Raw genomic sequence first — 18,981 nt, forward strand, 5'->3', positions numbered from 1 at the left:
ACTTCACCAAAAACTTATGTCTAATGTTAATATACTGCAATTATTGTAGACAAGCTTTCAAATTTTAATGATTCAAGTTCTTGAATAATTGATGCTTTTGTTAACTGTTTGTGTGAAAGATTCTTACAATTGGTTTGTGTTATATTTGAAGTCATGTCAGTTTTTACAGATTCCATAGAATCATACTCAAATAGGTCCCTATTTGGGTTCCTATTCAGGCCCTGAGACTTCTGCCACAGAAGTCCCTCAACAATATGGCGCTTTTCAACTGCATGTCACTCAATGTATATTTATGTCTTTGAAATTTATGATTGGCTTTTGAGAAATCACCAAATCTCATACATAGATAAAATGAGAATAAAACAAGAAAAATAAATCACATACCACGAAAATATATTTTATATTTTCCTCTTCTGCGGTTCTTGAAAACTTTCCCCCTCATGATATGGATAAATCACACTCAAAAACTTTTCAAATGATTGTTGAACATTAATTCCAGAAGTCACAAAAATAGTTTGATTAATCTAAGAACAATCAAATATTTAGAAGATAATAATCTCATGTATTTTCCTAAAGAATATTATATTTTAAATCAACCTCACAGAAAAAAATATACAATGTAATCCAGTTACAATAATGAAAATGTTGTTTCATATTTTTTCTTTTGTGTAGCATTGGACACTAATGTATCTAATTTTATAAAATAAAATATAATCATGAAGATACTAGAAATACATTCAGAATTTTTAATAGCTTCTTCTTATATAAAAATCATATTGTGCCCAGGTCTTTAGTATACATTCCAGCCAAGGTGCTTGCTTAGTACATGCAAAGAATTCCACTTAATCAATTGTTCTTTAAATACTAAATTCAAAGATATCCCTTAAAATATGATAGTAATCAAAATATTCAAGATACACATATGCTAAAAATAATTATATCACAAATGAAGGACTGAGGAATAAAAGTGAGAAAGTGGAGCTGGAGATGGAAAGGGCTTTTGTGATAGGTTACACCTTCAAGGGTGCAGTGCCAGAGGCTTCTGGTTCCTGGATCCACAGGAATCAGGAAGTGCTGATGGGAAGTCAACTGGGTGAGAAAGGACAGGGGAGTTGCAGTGACAAAACAGAGTGATCCACCAGCAGGGAAGTTGGTCATCCTGAGCCAAGACGGGGTCTGTCAGTTACTGAGAAATGAAGGCCAAGGTCTTGAAAAGACAGTGCAATTCATCCACCCAGATGCTCCATATAATGATTTGTTCCACAGGACTGAAAACATGGAAAATGGAAAAACTGCCAACAATCCAATTAACAATTCTGTTACACATTCACAAGTACCAGAGACAATGAGAGACAGTGGTGTACCAACAAGAGGTGTTTCTGGTTGTGTGTGGTCCACAGATGAGATGTAGGACATGCCTACCCCCTTCCTTATTTGTGGACTCAGACACCAAAGTCAAGGGGTCTGGAAGAGTTCTCGGGATTTCCACTGAGGGAGGACTTGAAGCTTCTTCAGACCCTTGTAACAGCATCCTTGTCAAACCAGTCTCTGAGGAGTTCTGTCTGCCTAAAATGTGTGCCAGCTGTATCTTGTCTTGAGATGTTGACAAAATAGATGCCATCAACTCGGCTAAGCAGCACATCTCAACAGACCCTGTTTCCAAATTTAAAAAAGTATAAAAATAGGTCTGGGAGTGTAACCCGGATGTATAAGGGTTTCCAGAAACTCCAGTACCACACACACACACAAAAAAAATCAGAACTAGCCTTTTTATTATATAAATAAATTCCATATTCTCCTTCAGTTTTATTTAAGTCTGCAAAAAGATTGTTTTTTCTACCAACATATAGTTTTAAAATAATCACCGATATCTTATAGAACACACCTTGCTACATCTATAGTTTTTTCCTTTTCTGAACTATCTTGATTTTTCTTGACTCTTAGTATTTTCATATGAATAAAGGAGCATGTTTAATTAGTGTAAAAAAACACAATTTTTCACATTTGTACAGAGGTTACTCCTTCCAAAAAAATCTACACATCTATTTTACTTTTCTAAATGGTTTTGAGGTCATATATGTATTTATAGCACATTCATAGTATACAATAAATATTCTGTAAGTTGATAATTCCTATTGTATATTAAATATGCATTATTTTCAGCTTTTTTTAATAAAATATAAGCTCCTTGAGGACATGATTTTGTCCATTTTTATTGTATATTCAGCATGTATAACATTCCTTAGTATTGCAGTAAGCTCTACATAAATTCAAACTAAGTAAATAACATCTGCGTACACTAACCCAATCCCAACCAAACATTTGTTTCAAGAAAACACAGATAAACTGCACATCACAAAGCATTCTCCTGATGCCTGTTATTGATCCAAAAACAGTACATGACCTAAGCTGATCCATTCAAGCTGAAAAGATGACTTTGTTCCCCTAATAGGGGAAGTTACTCTTCAATTTCCCACAGATAGCAGAGATAGAGTGAGTGACCTCAGATCCAGTGATGCTGGGATGCTTCTGATAGATTCTTTTGTGACAATGAGGAAAGGTGCTCTGAGGATGAAATGAGGATTCAAAGAAAACAACTCAGAGATACTAGCAGGAATAATAAAGACATTGACCCTGAACTCAGGACACAAACAATATACTTTTGAGTATTTTACACATATATTACTTTTTAAGTAACTAAGAAGGTAAATTGGAATTAGTATCATTTGCAGTTAAAAAACCTCATCAGAATTTTTCTTCAGAAAAATTTTCTACCTGCATCAGAAATGGCTATTTTTGTTGTTTCTTTGGTTTTGTTTTGTTTTGTTTTGTTTTCTCTAAGCATACTGATTTAGTAAATGGCACTCCAAAGGGGGGAGAAGATTATATAAAATTTTGGTGATTTTCCTACATGAAATAAGAGAAGTAGACACACTGATATTATCCCAACTGTAATTCACCATTTGAATTCCTGAAAGCCAGAATGCATTAATTATAAAAAATTAAAGTCCCAGATTAAAAAAAATAGTAACTACCAAGTTAAAATTTTAATTGTATTACTTGAGAGTGCTCTGCTTATGAAGATATGTCTAAGACTCAGTTTCTTTGGAAATCTATTCGATGGCAATAGTAACTTCAGAAATGCTGAGGGAGAGATTTTACAGGTTGTTAGTTAAATTCTGGAAAAAAACTTACATAAAATGAACTTGATAATCCTCAACAATAGTGAAATCATGACTCAGGTTGATAAAGAAAACTAAACTATCAGGAAGAATAAGCAATGAAAAATTATTTTTCATTATTTTGCTGTTTTCATTGTTTTATTATGTTCTTTGGGAAAATACTTTTATAGAGCTACTTTAATGAAACTGCTTACTTTTTGGTAAAGTGTGTGTGTGTGTGTGTGTGTGTGTGTGTGTGTGTGTGTGTGTGTGTATGTGTGTGTGTGTGTGTGTGTAAAACTGCAGTTGGAACCCAGAGATATTCTATCTCCAGCCCTATTTTCTCATATTTATTTTGAAACAGGGCCTCACTAAGTAGCTGAAGCTGGCTGCAAACCTGGGATCCTCCTGTTTCAGCCTCCCAAGTGCTGAGATCACGAGCCTGCAGCACCATGCCCAGCTACTTTCTGCTATTTTTCAAAAGATGATTTCCCTGCTGAACATGGGTAACATGTGTTATAATACAATCTGGTGACTTCATGAGATGCTTCTATGTTCCACATTTAGAGAAAAGAAAAATGTAGGCCCTGGAGACTCAAGTTGTAAGTGGCAAAGAAATCACTAAGCAAGGTTTTTGATTTATGAATCACATTAGCTTTCTACCACATACAGCCTCTAGTCTCTGAAAATTAGCTTTTCTTTTACTCTTAATGTGGTAAAAAATTATTGTGGGCCAAAAAGGAAAGGATTGACACAATTGTCTGACAATATTAAAGAGCACTCTGCTTGTACTGAGAATAAGAAAATTAGAAAGGGGATTGTGGAAGCAATCAGTTGTGATTATAGGCTAATGTAGGGTATGGATAACCATGATTTCTATCTGTGCAGAAATCACTAGTATAAAATATTCAGATTCTCGATATTGTTTTAAAGTGTAGACATTTACATATGCTGATATATTGGCTTTTAGGAAGTGACTGAAAAATAAAATCAAGATAACTCCCAAGTTTTTAGACTGTGAACCATAACTTAAATTCAGAATATTTTATTTGATATAGAAATATTGTATTTGTAAAAAGTATGTGGGAATATAAGAGAAGGTTTTGAAATTTCTTTTGATGTCCAATTACAGGTATTTATTAGGATGGGGGTTAATAATAATCTGTGGATATGGGTTGCAATGTAAAATGAGGTTAAAAACTGAGAGTTTCTAGAGTATATATGATATTTAAAGTTTTGGAGCCAAACATGTTAAATGGAAAAGAACAAAGAAATTGACCTGAAAGGTAGACAATATAGCAAGTAACTGTAGTGCTATTGTTTTCAGTGCTAACCCAACATCAGCTTTTGTTTCATATTCAGTACATTTGGATAAATTAGGGTGATGGGTTTCTCCAAGACTCTGTCTGTCATGCTTACAATGAGAGGATACAAGTTAGCAAATAAACTCAAAGGCAAAGATAGCGAGATAAAAACATAAAAATGAAAAAAATGTTGCATTTTCAAAAATAATGTAAAATAACGAATAACTGCATAAATGTCCTTTAGAACAAAGAAAACTTTTAAAATACGAATGCAGAAAAGTGACAATTTTATGCAATAGAAATCTATCAGTTTGCTTCAGTTTGGTGATTGTGTTAGTTATTCCTATGTTCTGCTCAATTCCGTTTAGTTTTAAATGAAACCATCTGCAATCTTCAGCACATAACCATCTGCAAGCTTCTGCAAGTGCTAGAGATACTGGCTTAAACTTGTAAGCTTACACAGGAATTGTCCTTCGCTAACAGAAGTCATCTAAGGAGACACTTGTCTCAAAATAGAGAGTTAGTCATAGTCTAGCATATATATGAGCACAAAAGCCAGGATTTTTTTTTTGTCTCAACATAAAACAATTCTTAAGTTTAATTTGTAATTAAGTTTTCACTAAGGACCAGCCCAATTCTGTTTTTATCTAACATCCAAACCAATCTGACTCTTTCCCCTTTTCTATCCCTATTACTTTTGTTGTTTAGCAGTTTCTCCAGAGAGCATTTCCTCAAAATTTCATAAACAGCAGATTCCTTTTTGTGAGGTGCAGATCTAGAGAGAAAGCCTAAGGTATATTCTAGATGCAATCTGAAGGTAAAACTAACAAGATTACCTGATGGCTTCATTCTGAGAAGTAAAAGATAAGATAGAAACTTCGATCTGATGCTTTTGAGGAAATATTGAAGAAGGATTCATGGAATGAGCTCACTCACCAGTTAAATAGAACTCAGTTCAATACATCTTAACTCAAGTAGGTTAAATATTTATCCTGGCACAGTGTAGTTGTAAATATATTAAGATGCACTTGCTGTGAGCTAGAATAGAATATACAGAAAATGGAATGCGCTGCTTGGTGTACTATTGCCAAACTTTGAAATAGATGAGAAATACTAGTTATTAGAACCAGGGAATCATGTGACTGTGGCTGAGCATCAATAATATTATGGAAGCCGGGCGTGGTGGCGCACACTTGTAATCCCTGCGCTTGGGAGGCAGAGACAGGAGGATTGCGCAGGTTAGAAGCCAGCTGTGCTGGCTTAAGAGACACTGTTTCCAAATAAAAATATAAAAATAGGTCTGAGAGTGTAGCCCGGGGGTAAAAGGGCTTCCAGGAACCCCAGTACCACCAAAAAAAAAAAAATTATGGAAAGAGAAAGGTTGGAATCAAGTGAATTGATCATGTATGCAAAGAAAAATGTGAAATCAAAAAGTGATCTGGTCAACAAAAAATCATCTACAGTAGAAGGCTGATTATACTGAACATGACACAGGAGCTGTACATATGAATACCAGAACACATGTAAATGTTGAATTTTCGGCTTTAGAATCTACCATGCCAAATATGAGCCTCGAACAAAGAAGTAGTGAGGCAATGAGGTATGTTAAAGCAGATGACTGAGAAGTGGGACTTTCCAGAATCTCCCAGACCCTGTGGATCTACAGGAGCAGCTCCTTTTTTTGTTTGATGAGGGTACTGTCTACTCTTCTGCTTAAAGAAGATGTGAAAATCTTACATGAGGCAACATCATACCAGATAATGTTTACTCTCTTAATTATCCACCCATGATTACACTCCTGGCAATGAAACCCCTAATTAGAGTGAAAACTCAGTATGACTTAACAGGAAATCAGTGTCTTTGTTAAAAAAAAAAAGAATCTGCCTAAAAACAAAACACTACAGAAATTGAGTAATCGATACTAGCACAATCTTGTAACATATGTATAGAAATGGTTCTGTATCAATTAGGTTAAACCATTGAGCTAAAATAGGATTATCTTCTCAGTAAATGGTAACTTTCATTATTTTAAAGACTGGTAAAACATAATTAGTTCAATTTTTTAAATATTTCTTTTGGAATCTTGAAAAAGTATTAGCCCCTTTAAATGAAATTTCAAATGCCCAATAAATGTATGAAAAATGCTTAACATCACTGGCAATCAGAAGATGCAAAAAAACTACCCTGAGATTTTTCCTAACTCCAACCAGAATGATAATCATTAAAAACACAAACAATAGATGTTGGCAAGGATGTGAAGAACTTGGAACTTTAATACATTGCTGATGGGACTGCAAATTAGTGCAACCACTTTTGAAAACATTATGGACATTCCTCAGAAAAATAGGAATGAATTTACCATATGACCCGGCAACACCACTCTGCATATCTACCCAAAAGAATGGAACCCAGTAAACCAAATTGAGGCATGTGAATCTATGTTCATAGCTATACAATAAACAATTTCCAAACTATGGAACCAGCCAAAATATCCATCAAAACTAAGGAATATGTACTTAATGAAATTTTATTCTGCCATAAAACAGATCAAAATTATGTCATTTACAGGGAAATAAATGGAACTGAGAGAATATTATGCTAAATAAGTTTAATCAGTCACAAAATGTAAGAAATCAGATGCTCTCCCTAATATGTGGAAGCTGGGAGAAAAGGGGTAATAGGAAGAACTCTAGACAAAGAAGGAGAAACCAAAGATGAGCAAATTAGGGGGCCTAACAGGTTGAAAGGGAGGGGAGGAGGGAAATTTCCTAATGTACATGAGGTACATTCACAAACATACCAAAATCAATCACTAAGCCAAACATATGAAAGAGGAAGAGGGGAGGGAATGGGGTGGTCATTAGGGAAGGGCTAAATGAATGATGTGTGCATAATACTTCTACCATCTTGTTTTTCATTAAGATGTATGACTATAATGCACCAATAAAAAAGTTAAAGAAAAGAAAAAGATAAAAGAGTTGTCATAAACACTGTTAGACTCTATAAAATGGGTCCATAAGTTCAGAGAATTAGATTTACCATGATGGTCCTACTATAAAAGTCCTAAAACACATGTGCTGACCGATTTTTTAGGAGCATGAGTTCTCTCTTATGGTGTCTATATCTAAAGTTTTGGTAAGCAGTAGAGAAAATAATCCTATTGAGAATATATGTGTTTGGTGATCTCTGTGGATCAGGATTTATAGGAAGTCTTATTATAGAATTTAAATACCTAATATCAAAAGGAATGATAGAAAACTGAACTATCATAGGACAGTGACAGTCTTAGCCAATACACTATTAAGGTTTCTATGTGCACAGCTAACATTTAACAGACATTTGGTGACAAAATAGATGGGTGGCAAGCAAGGAAATGATTAGTAAACAAATACAAAAGAGTTCAATGATCCCATAATGATAACTCCAATAAAAAGTAAAAATTCAATCATCAGTTTTCAGAGTTAACCCAGTATTCAGTCATAGAACCTAAATATTGGATGGAGTGTGTCTTTATGGATATTTTCACTGCTATATTTCAAGAAAATTGATCATAAAATTTAAAGGAAGAAAAATTTATTTGCTCATTTTTTGCAAATATTGGAATTTCAGTTCATATTAGGCCATATTACATCTGTGGAACTTAGAGAATGACACCAGGAAGCAGGAGAGAGAGGGAGAGAGAGAGAGAGAGAGAGAGAGAGAGAGAGAGAGAGAGAGAGAGATTTTCAGCTTATATCATGTATGGTAGAGCAAGAGAGCAAGCAAGCAAGTGGATTTAAAGACAAAAGCAAAGTCCCTGCCAGGAGTGGTGGCACATGCTTTGTAATCCATGCAATTGGGAGGTAGAGACAGGAGGATCACACAGGTTTGAAGCCAGCCTTGCTGGCTTAAGAGACGCTGTTTCCAAATAAAAATATAAAATTTGGTCTGGGAGTAAAAAAAAAAAAAAAAACAAAAAAAGAACAACAAAAAACAGTCCCAAAGGCCATGATACCAGGAATAAACCATCTCTATCCACACCTCATTAGATTACCACCCAGTAAACCTATCACAATAAATGTACACATTGATGAGATTACATCTTATGACTTGATTACATCAGTACTGAATATTATAGCAGGAGCTTTTCAGAGGACATTTTATATTTATATTTAAATATAATATTGAAACCTTGGCTCCAAAAGAGCTAATATCCATTTTAGAAGTTCAAAATGTATTTTGTCCATCTTTAAGAGTTCCCATGGTCTCAACATTTTCAGCATCACTCAAGAATATCCTAAAATCCAAATTCTATTATGAGACTAAAGGTAAATTCTTGGCTGTTAGCCTCCAAAAAAGAAAATAAAACAACAATTCTATGAATACAATATACAATGGCACAGAGTAAATATTTGCACTCCAAGAGGAATAGGACCATAGAAAGTAGAAATGGGACCAAAACAGGATGGAAATCCAGCAGGCAAGCAATTAATTCTGCAGCTTCATTTCTGGCATCTGGGGAATGTGGCAGTGAGTTGCAATCTCCAAGGGGCCTTGGCAAGCCCACCCCTATGGCCTGGCTGATTGCAATGGACAGCATACATGTTTTATCAGCTTGGCTATATGGCTTACAGCTAGCAGACTTTCCTCACAGTTGCTTCACATTTCTGGCATTTCTAAATCATGAGTTTTTCTTGAAACCTTGGATTCACACTCACATTGTCATAAATTTCCTCATTTGGACCAGCTTGCAGGGATTCTGACTCTGCCACACATTGCCTGGCTTCCCAAACCTTCCTTTGAATTCTGGAGGAAGGTTCCTTGACATTTTTTTCCTCCCAACTCTAGCATCCATTGTGTGAGAAAGAGGACACCACCAGGAGAAAATGTAGTTGTGTTCTTTTCAAACACTGTCACTAGGTCCTTTTCAATCAATGCCATTGGGCCCATCTCAATCCTGGCTGCTGCTGGGCCTGCTTCAATTATATAGACCAGCAGATCCATTTCAGTAATAAACGCTACTTTTGGATCCTTGTTCCAATGGTTTGAAGTTGAGCTTGATCTGACTAAACCAGATTCCATTCTTTGTTTCCAACCTCCCTTTAGCCATTGTACTTGCATTTACAACAACATCTCTCTAGGCTCCAGTTTTACACATACTTTTTTTGGCCAAACTGCAAATCTATAGTCTTTCTGCTTTGAGTTCTGCTTCCAAAATTCACTGTACAATTTGCTGAATGTAGACATCAATAGACATACTGAGTTTGGATATTTTGCTGTTTTGAGATTTTCTCTATGAGTTTGATCAGTCCATATTTTTTAAATTCATCTTCACACAAAGTTTGAGCACACAGACAAAATGCATATAAATTATTTGCCAGAATGTAACATATGTGGCTTCTACTTCATTTTTCTATAGAGTCCTATTTTTTCTCAAAAATCTCCGGAACAACGTCTCTACCATCTGCTTTTCTAGCCACATTCTGGCTCTTCCAACTTCCTCTCACAAACCAGTTCTAAAGAATCTCAAAACATGATCAAATGTGTATGCACCAGAAACTCCACTTCACAGATACTAGTTTTTGTCTTGGTCAATATTCTCATTACTCTTATGGTTTGGACTGTTATGGTTTGTGAAACTGTCCATGGCAAACTTTGTTAGGCTCCCATAAACTATTTCTGTAAAATCGCAGGTTCTTGTCCTGAGCTAAGGATTGATATGTAATAGCCTGGACTCTTGCTGAAGATTTAAAGGAGTTTATTAAAAAATAGAAATACAGAAGACAGTTACAGCCCCATGCCATTCAAGAGTGGCATGGGGAGGGTGGTTAAAATGAATTCACACTGGATTCCTGGACACAGAGTATTCTTATAGCTAGCCCCACAAAATCTGTGGCAGGTTCTTTGATTTGGAGATATCTCTAACCCAGGTATCCTGCTCTGTCTCCAGCCCAGAACTTTCCAAGCCTTTTGTTACACTCCAAAAGGTGTTAAATTGCTTTTCTGGAGTCTAGGGTTTCCCCACATCCTAGAGGAAGATTTCCTCTCTTTATAAATGTAAAAAAAAGGTTCAAGGCGGCGGTGGCCATGGTTGCAGTGGCAACTATGGCCGCCAAAAAGGACATGCGTTCCTCGGAGCAGCCCTGGACACCAGATTTTGGTTTAATATCTGAGTGGGATAACTTGAGACATTTCCAGCCACAACTTCCTATCTAGAATACAGGAGAGAGAGTGGATAATGGTGGAATTAGAAGCAAGATGACAAGGAGGTATACTCCATGCAAGAAAAGTGATTTTTAGAAGAACATCCCAGAGGGATTAGAGAAAAGACTGCTTCAGCTGTGCATGCTGGGGACTCTTAACAACATACCTTATAAGGAAAATGACCCGGGTGTGGTGGAAGGAGGCCAGCAGCGCCAGGCGGAAAACCGAGCCCTATGTCCCGGGGAGCTCAGTGTGCCTGGCTGCCCTGCTCCTCTATGCTGCGCTGGGGTTCATGTTACACTTGGAACAGCAGATCCTGCTCTACACGGTGAGGTTGTGAGCCTCTGCTCTTGGAGGGGAGATAAAATTCATTGCTGCTGAATGCTCAATTCCCCAAGCTCTTTAAAACACAAATACTGTCTTCTCTTATTAAAAATATATATATATATATATTGGAGAGAGGCCAAGATTGCTGCGGCAGCAGCTAGGATTCGGGAGATGCAGCCAAATCCTATCCAATTCACCTGGAACTTTTGGGAAAAAAATCCCCATGAAGGGGGACTGCTCCTGCTGAACATGCTTAAGAATTCTGGACAACATACAGTGTGGGAAATCATATCTTGTAAGGAAGAATCATATCATGTAAGGAAGGAGTTCAGCTGAGAACCAGGAGGAAGGCGGTGGCAGCAGCAGCGGTAGTGTCTATGGAGTCTAGTATTTGGGAGAGGCACAGATCTGATTCAATCCATCCTAATCTTCTGAAGAAATTACCCCAAAGATAGAATGCTACTGCCACCCATACTCAGGAATTCTGGACAACATGCAGTGTGGGAAAAGTGTTTGGGAGAGAACTGAGTTGGTGGAGGCAGTGGCAATGGCAGCGGCCAGTATTCAGGAGAGGCAGAGATCTGATTTAATCCACCTTGATCTTTTGAAGAAATAGACCCAAAGGTAGAATGCTACCACCTTGCATGCTCGGGAACTTGGGACAATAGGCTGTGTAAATAAGGCCCTTGGAAGAGAACCGAGATGGCTGTGGCAGAGGAAGCGGTGGTCAGCATTTGGTAGAGGCAGAGATTCAATCCAATCCACCTCACAATTTTAAAGAAATATCCTTAAAGGTATACTACTACTGCAACACATGCTCAGGAATTCTGAAAAACAAACTGTGTGGGAAAGGTGTTCAGGAGAGAACTGAGATGTCAGTGGTGGAAGAGGAGGTGGTGGTGACCAGAATTTGGAGGGGCAGACAGATACAGTCTAGTCCACCTTGAACTTATGAGGAAATCTCCCCAAAAGTAGACTGCTCTTGCCACACATGTTCAGGAATTCTGGACAACATGCTAAGAGGTAGAAGGATTTGGGATGCTTCAGAGGGAGCCCCGCATAGCCAGGATGGGCCACCACACTGTTCTAGGAGTCATCAGGACTCATGGCCACCGTGCTCCTCTGTATGGAGGAGGAGGCCAGGGTGCACATGGAGCAGCAGAGCCTGCTCTCCAAAGTGAAGCTATGGACCTCTGCCTTTGGAGGGAAGGCAAAATTCATTGCCACTAGGTATTTGGGTTCCCAGCTTTCACAAAAGACATGTATTGCTCTCTCATATTAAAAATAAAAAAGGAAGAAAGAAAGAAAGAAAGAAAGAAAGAAAGAAAGAAAGAAAGAAAGAAAGAACACTGGGCTTGGTGGAGCATGCTTTTAATCCCTGTGCTTGGGAGGTGAAGACAGGAGGATCCTGCAGGTTCAAGGCCAGCCTTGCTGGCCTAAGGGACCCTGTTTCCAAATAAAATATATTAAAAAATAAGACTCCAGGAGTGTAGCCCGGAGGTAGAAGGGTTTCCAGGAACCCCAGAACCACCATTTTTTTTTTAAGGGTACTTCTGTAGACAACCTGCTCATAGTGTCAGAGACCAGAGCTCGATGCACAGCAAGGCTGGTGTCGGCCCTTCTGAGGCCAGGATAGGAGCCTGTCAGAAGGCTAGGCCAGTGCCGGGGCCAGCAAGGCTAGGATCCGGGACTGCCATGAGGCAAGGCCAGTGTTTGGGCCTCTGAGGCCAGGATCAGAGCCTGCCAAGGGGTGAGGCCAGTGTCGGGCCCAGCGAGGAGGATGAGATCTGGGTCTACCGTGAGGCAAGCCAGTGTTGGGGCCTACGAGACTGGAATTGGAGCCTGCCGAGGGGTGAGGCCGGTGCTGGGGCCAGCGAGGCTGGGATTGGAGCCTGCCATGAGGCAAGGCCAGTGCTGGGGCCTTGGAGCCTGAAATCAGAGCCTTTCGAGGGGTGAGGCCAGTGCTGGGGCCAGTGAGGCTGGGATCAGGGCCTGCCATGAGGCAAGGCTGATGCTGGGGCCTCAGAGGCCGGGATTGAAGCCTGCCAAGGGGTGAGGCTGGTGCCGGAGCCAGCAAGACCAGGATCATAGCCTTCCGTGAGCCAAGGCTGGTGCTGGGGCCTCCTACGCCAGGATCTGAGCCTGCTGAGGGGTGAGGTTGGTGCCAGGGCCAGAAAGGCTGGGATCAGGGCCTGCCGTGAGGCAAGTCTGGTGCTAGAGCCTCCATGGCCGGCATTAGAGCTTGCTAAGAGGTGAGGCTGAAGCCGGGGCCAGCAAGGCAGGGATCAGAGCCTGCTGTATTGCAAGGCTGGTGATGGGACCTTGGAGGCCAGGATAGGTGCATGCCAAGGGGTGAAGCCAGTGTCAGGGTGAGCGAGGCCAGGATCGGAGCTTTCTGTGAGGCAAGGCTGGTGCTGGGGCCTCCAAGGCCAGAATTGGATCCTGCCATGTGGCAAGGCTGGTAATGGGGTCAGCAAGGCCAGGATCAGTGCCTGCCATGTGGTAAGGCCATAGCTGAAGCCGGCAAGGCCGGAATAGGAGCTTGCCTTAAGGCAAGACCATTGCTAGGGCCTCCGAGGCTAGGATCTGAGACTGCTATGAGGCAAGGCCGTTGCTGGAGCCAGTGAAGCCAGGATCAGAGTTTGCCGGGTGGCTAGGCTGGTGCCGGGGCCTTCAAGAGTGGGATCGGAACTTGCAATGTGGCATACACAGAAAAATATCACAGAAAATAAAAAATCAGATTCTTTCTCTAATATGTAAAAACTAGGAAGAAATGGGTATTAGGAGGAAATCTAGTTGAAAAAAGGATCCTATGGAGGAGCAATTAAGGTGACTGATTAGAGGAGATGGAATGGGGGAAGATGGAATCTCTTTAAAACACATGATGTATGTAAACAAATATATCAAGCTAATCACTAAATCAAGCATGGGATCGAGGGAGGGGGAGGGAGTGGGATGGGGATTGGATAAAGGCTAATTGGACAATGTGTACTTGGATATCCTCACAGGTCTTGTATTCCATTGTGATGTTTGACTACAATGCACCAATAAAAATATATTAAAAAAAGAAAAGAAATGTAAAAAAAAAAAAAAGGCCCTGGACTCTTAGACTTCTTCTATTCCTTTGTTAATTACTCATGGTGCCTAAAAATCTGCAGCCCTCTCCCTGAAGCTCCTGACTTTCTTCATTACCAAAGATATATTTTAAAATTGAAAATCTTTCCCAATACTGGTACATTAATACATGTTGAATTTTTTCCCAATACAAGTATAATTACTATAATAAAAGACAACTGACCATAAAATTAGAGGAGGAAAGATGTACTTTCTCACAGTTTTTTTTTTTTTTTTTCCCAATATCAGAGTTTTAGTCCACATCAGGCTGGGTTATATCTCTGGAACTCAGAGCATAATGACAAGAAACAGAGAGGGAGAGATCAAATTTATGCTCTCTTATCACATAGGAAAGAAGCAAGAAAGCAAGATATTAAGGGAATTCAGAGACAAAAGTGTCATCCCTAAGTCCACAACCTCAAGGGGACTTCTCCAGTCACACCCCACTGGCCAAGGTTATCACCCAGTAAACTCATTACAATGGATTTGCATCCTGATAGCAGTATAAACCTCATTATTTACCTACATCAGCTCTGAACATGAATCCATGAGAACTTCAGGAAACATTCATATCTATCCATAGCAGAGCAGGTCTCCATAAAGAAGAAAGAATAACAACCATATATTTAGTGTATTCTGTATCACTCTTTCTCCAAAACCACTTGGGTCATTGGTAGATATGGAAACTGAAGTGGCCAAAAATTTTTGGTACAAAATAGTACAAAAGTGAAAAAAATATATAGTTGGTATGTGTGTGTGTGTGTGTGTGTGTGTGTGTGTGTGTGTGTGTGTGTGTGTTAGATATAGAACCCACCCACACTACAGTATTATATGAGAACCAAAAATCTTGAGTAAGTTAGGGTATCTGGTGATTAAATATAAAATGGAATGCTATATTTTGCAAATTCCACAGTAAATTCACTGTATGCTTTAAGATATGTTATTATTTTAGTTTAACATTTTTATGGTATACAGTACAAAAATTCCATGTATATATAAATAAATCAGTATCGCTCACATTTTATACTTTGTGCATGCATGTGTGTATATGTGTGGTGTGTGGTACTGGATATTGAACCCAGGAACATTTTACCTCTGATATGTACCCTCAGCTCTATTTAATTACTATTTATTATTTAAAACAGAATTTTGCTAAGTTACCTTACTCTGGCCTCAAACACGATTCTCTTGTCTCAGTATCCTTAGTACAGATTACAGGTCTGTACCTCCATTCCAGGCAAGCATTTTTGTCTACTTAATTTTTTTTTAAAATTTGATCAACACAAAAATTTTACATATATATGGGATATGTAATATTTAATTATATACACAGTTTATTAATAAAATCAATGCCATTATTTTTTTCATATTATTTTACATTGGAGACCTCAAATTCCTCTTTTCTACTTACTCACTGAATATATAATGAATCACTGTGAGTTATTATTGTTCATTACGCTATATGTAGTATCATATTGCTCTGAAATTTGAGTGTATTTTGATAGTTTTCATTCACCTTTCCTGTACATCTCTATTCTCTTCTTCCCAGACTCTAGTCCACTCTTGCATCCACTCGAATGTTTGTAGCTTCCACATATGAGAGACAAAAGGTAGTAAAAGGTAGCATGTGTCTATCCATGTCTGATACGTTTCATTTATTGTCTTTCAGTTCCATTCATTTTCTATAAATGATAAGATATATTTTCTGCTTGAATACTATTGCAATACATTATTTAAATATTATAGAATATACTAATATTATATAATATACACAAATAGTATATTTCAATGGTATTATATATTATGTTATATTCACATTATATTATGTATATTATATTCCTATTTTTAAATCAATTTATCTCTTGATGAGTGTCTAAATTGAGTTTATATCTTAACTATTTTGAATCATTCTGCAATAAACATGTCAAGCAGATATTTCTTTGATATGCTGATTTTATTTCCTCCCTTGGATAGATACCCAGAAGTAGAATAGCTGGATCATATAGAAGGTATATTTTTAGTCCTTTATTGTTCATTTTAATATACTTTGATTATTGTTCCATTGTAATTATACATCATAGTGAGGTTCAAAATAATACAAACATACATGCACATGTGTTTCTGTGCAGATCCTATTCTTTTCCATTCTTTTTGTACATATTAGTGAGATTGGCAGTGGTATCTTTATATATAGATATATCATTATTTGAACTGCTTTCTTTATCAGTTCTACTTATTTCATTCCCACATCTTGGGTATTGAACTCAGGGGCATTTTGTCTCTGAGATACATTACTGCCTATTTTTTCAGTTTTTTATTAGAAAAAGAGTCTCCCTAAGTTGTTGATGTTGCCCTTGAACCTGCCATCCTCTTATCTCAGCATCCTGAATGACCTGGATTACAGGCATTTATCATTGTGCCATGGACAAAGATCATTGATATTTGCATTGCATTGAATCTATAAATTGCTTTTGAGTAGTATGGTCATTTTAACAATATACATTCTTCCCATCTTGAGCATGGAAGGTCTTTGAACTCTTTTGTGTGTCTTCTTCAATTTCTTTAATTACTCTTTTTAAATCTTCATTATAAAGACCTGTTTCACCCTTAGTTTACTATATTCCTAGATTATTCATTTATTTTGTAGTTTTATGAATGGTATATACATTTGTCAAAAAAGACAAATGTAAAGTGATGTGGTAATCATTTAACTTGTGTAAAAAAATGTTCTTTGATTCCTAAGAAATTTGTTACATTAACAACAAAGAGTTACCTTGAAGTGAAATGCTTATGAGAATAAGTGCAAGGGTGGATATATTTCAGGTCAATTGCCATTCCTGGGACTCTGTTGGAATTTATTTGAAGGATGTTATTCAGGCTCCTTCCCCAAAGACTTGTACTACAGTGACATCCATAAGAGGAAGGCATAAGCCCAACACCATGCTTTTTAAGTTGGTAGAACTGATTTAACATCTTCTGCCACTAAAGAGTAGACTAGCTATAGCTTTCTCCTGGAAAATGACAACTACATTCTTAGTGACAAGTTGTTTACACTGGAGTTCTTCCATTTTCATAAAAGGCAAAAGTTTCATTCTGACATGGAGTGAATTATTTTCTAGAAGTGGGCTTGCATTTCCCATTATTAGGCCTTTGTACAAAACTATTATCTCTTAGGGCTCACACAATATATTTTCCTCACCAACTCTAAATGTGTCACATTAGTTTCTAAAGATAAAGATATTTATGCCAAAATGTGTGCAAAAGAGAAAAAATGACCAGGGGGCTTGTTACATATCTTCCTATTTATTTGCTGCATCCTGATTTAGGAGAAAAAAAAAAAACAATGACAAAAGAAGGTAAAATTTCAAGATCCAGAAAGCAAAGCTAAAAGCAGGAGTGGCCCTATTCTCAATTACTCCCAACTATCCCCTTGGTGAGCATGTGCTTCCCTTTTCTGCAAATGCATGCTTTGTTGGACTAGAGATTTGCTTTCTGGTATGAGCATATAATAAGCAGCTCACTAATTTTCAAACCATAGCAATCCTGTTGGCACTTTGAACAACTCACACAGACAAGATCTGACTTATATTGGTGGTAGAAGCTGCTACTACATATGGGATAGAGAAAAATATGCTTGATACTCAGTTTAGTTGGGCTTTGGATATATTTGGATACTCACATATCCTGTTCCATTAAAATGTGCAAATACAAAGACATTTATTTTCTTTAAAGAAAATAAAAAACAGAAGGATCACAGTCTAATTAAAGAATTACTGGATCATTGCATCAAGAAACCCTCTTAAACCACCATGATCACAAACCACTTGAGAATATATATTAACAGTATAGCACCAAGATGGTAAGCATTGGTTAATAGGCTTTGGATAACCACAGTAGCAGGGACTAGAGGTCATCTTACAAAACCTCTTCTTTAAAGCTTGCATCCAATTTGGGAATAGCCAAAATAATGTAGAAACTGCAACTGATATGGTGAGCTTAATGTGAGAAGCATATTAATCTAAACATGGCAAGTAGTTGGTATAACCAATGTAACCCTCATATGTATCCTCTAGCTCTAGCAATCCATTAAATCTTTCATTCATTGCTTCTCTGGAGAATTGTCTCTTGATGATGGGAGGCAATTCACCTGCAGATAACTGATGGAGAACCACCCCACCCCAAAAGGCAGAGGATGATGAACACAGGGATATAAAAGCCTAAGTCTTTGGCCTCCAGGTCAGAACATTATAAAAAGGTAGTGCATATTCCAAAGTGTCAAAGACTATGCTTAGGCTGTACTTTCCTAAAACCATTACTCTCTCAGCAACTTTCCCTTGCTATTTAGGCCATGTCATTTCTTATAAAATATTCTGGATGCAGCTCCTCGTAAGTCACATCACTACAATTACTACCTCCAGCTCTCTTCTAGCTAGCACAAATAAAGATAGACACTATGTAATTATTCCTAATTGTTTGAGAACATCATAATTTTCTTATTTTTTCATACATACTTAAGCTATGCTTAAAATAATACAACTTTATTTTAAATTGAAAAATATTTTTCTAGAGCTGGAGAAAAATTCTAAATGTTTTAAGTTAAATATCTTAAAATATGTTGCTTTTTATTTTGGAATTTATCATTTTAATCTATATGTCAGACATATACACTTTTATATTCATATATATATATATATATATATATATATATATAGTGACAATCTATTAGCATACTATTGTATTTCTGCTACTAAAATTCTTAAGCATTGTCATGAATTTCTATATTAACATATTTTCCGATAGTATTTTTTAGAGATTAACAATTTCTAGTTTTCCCATCTAGTATTTACAAATATTAATAGCACAAATCATGAATGAATAACATATTTCTTAAT

Source organism: Muscardinus avellanarius (genome assembly GCF_963383645.1).
Source record: "Muscardinus avellanarius genome assembly, chromosome: 1".
NCBI lineage: Eukaryota > Metazoa > Chordata > Mammalia > Rodentia > Gliridae > Muscardinus > Muscardinus avellanarius.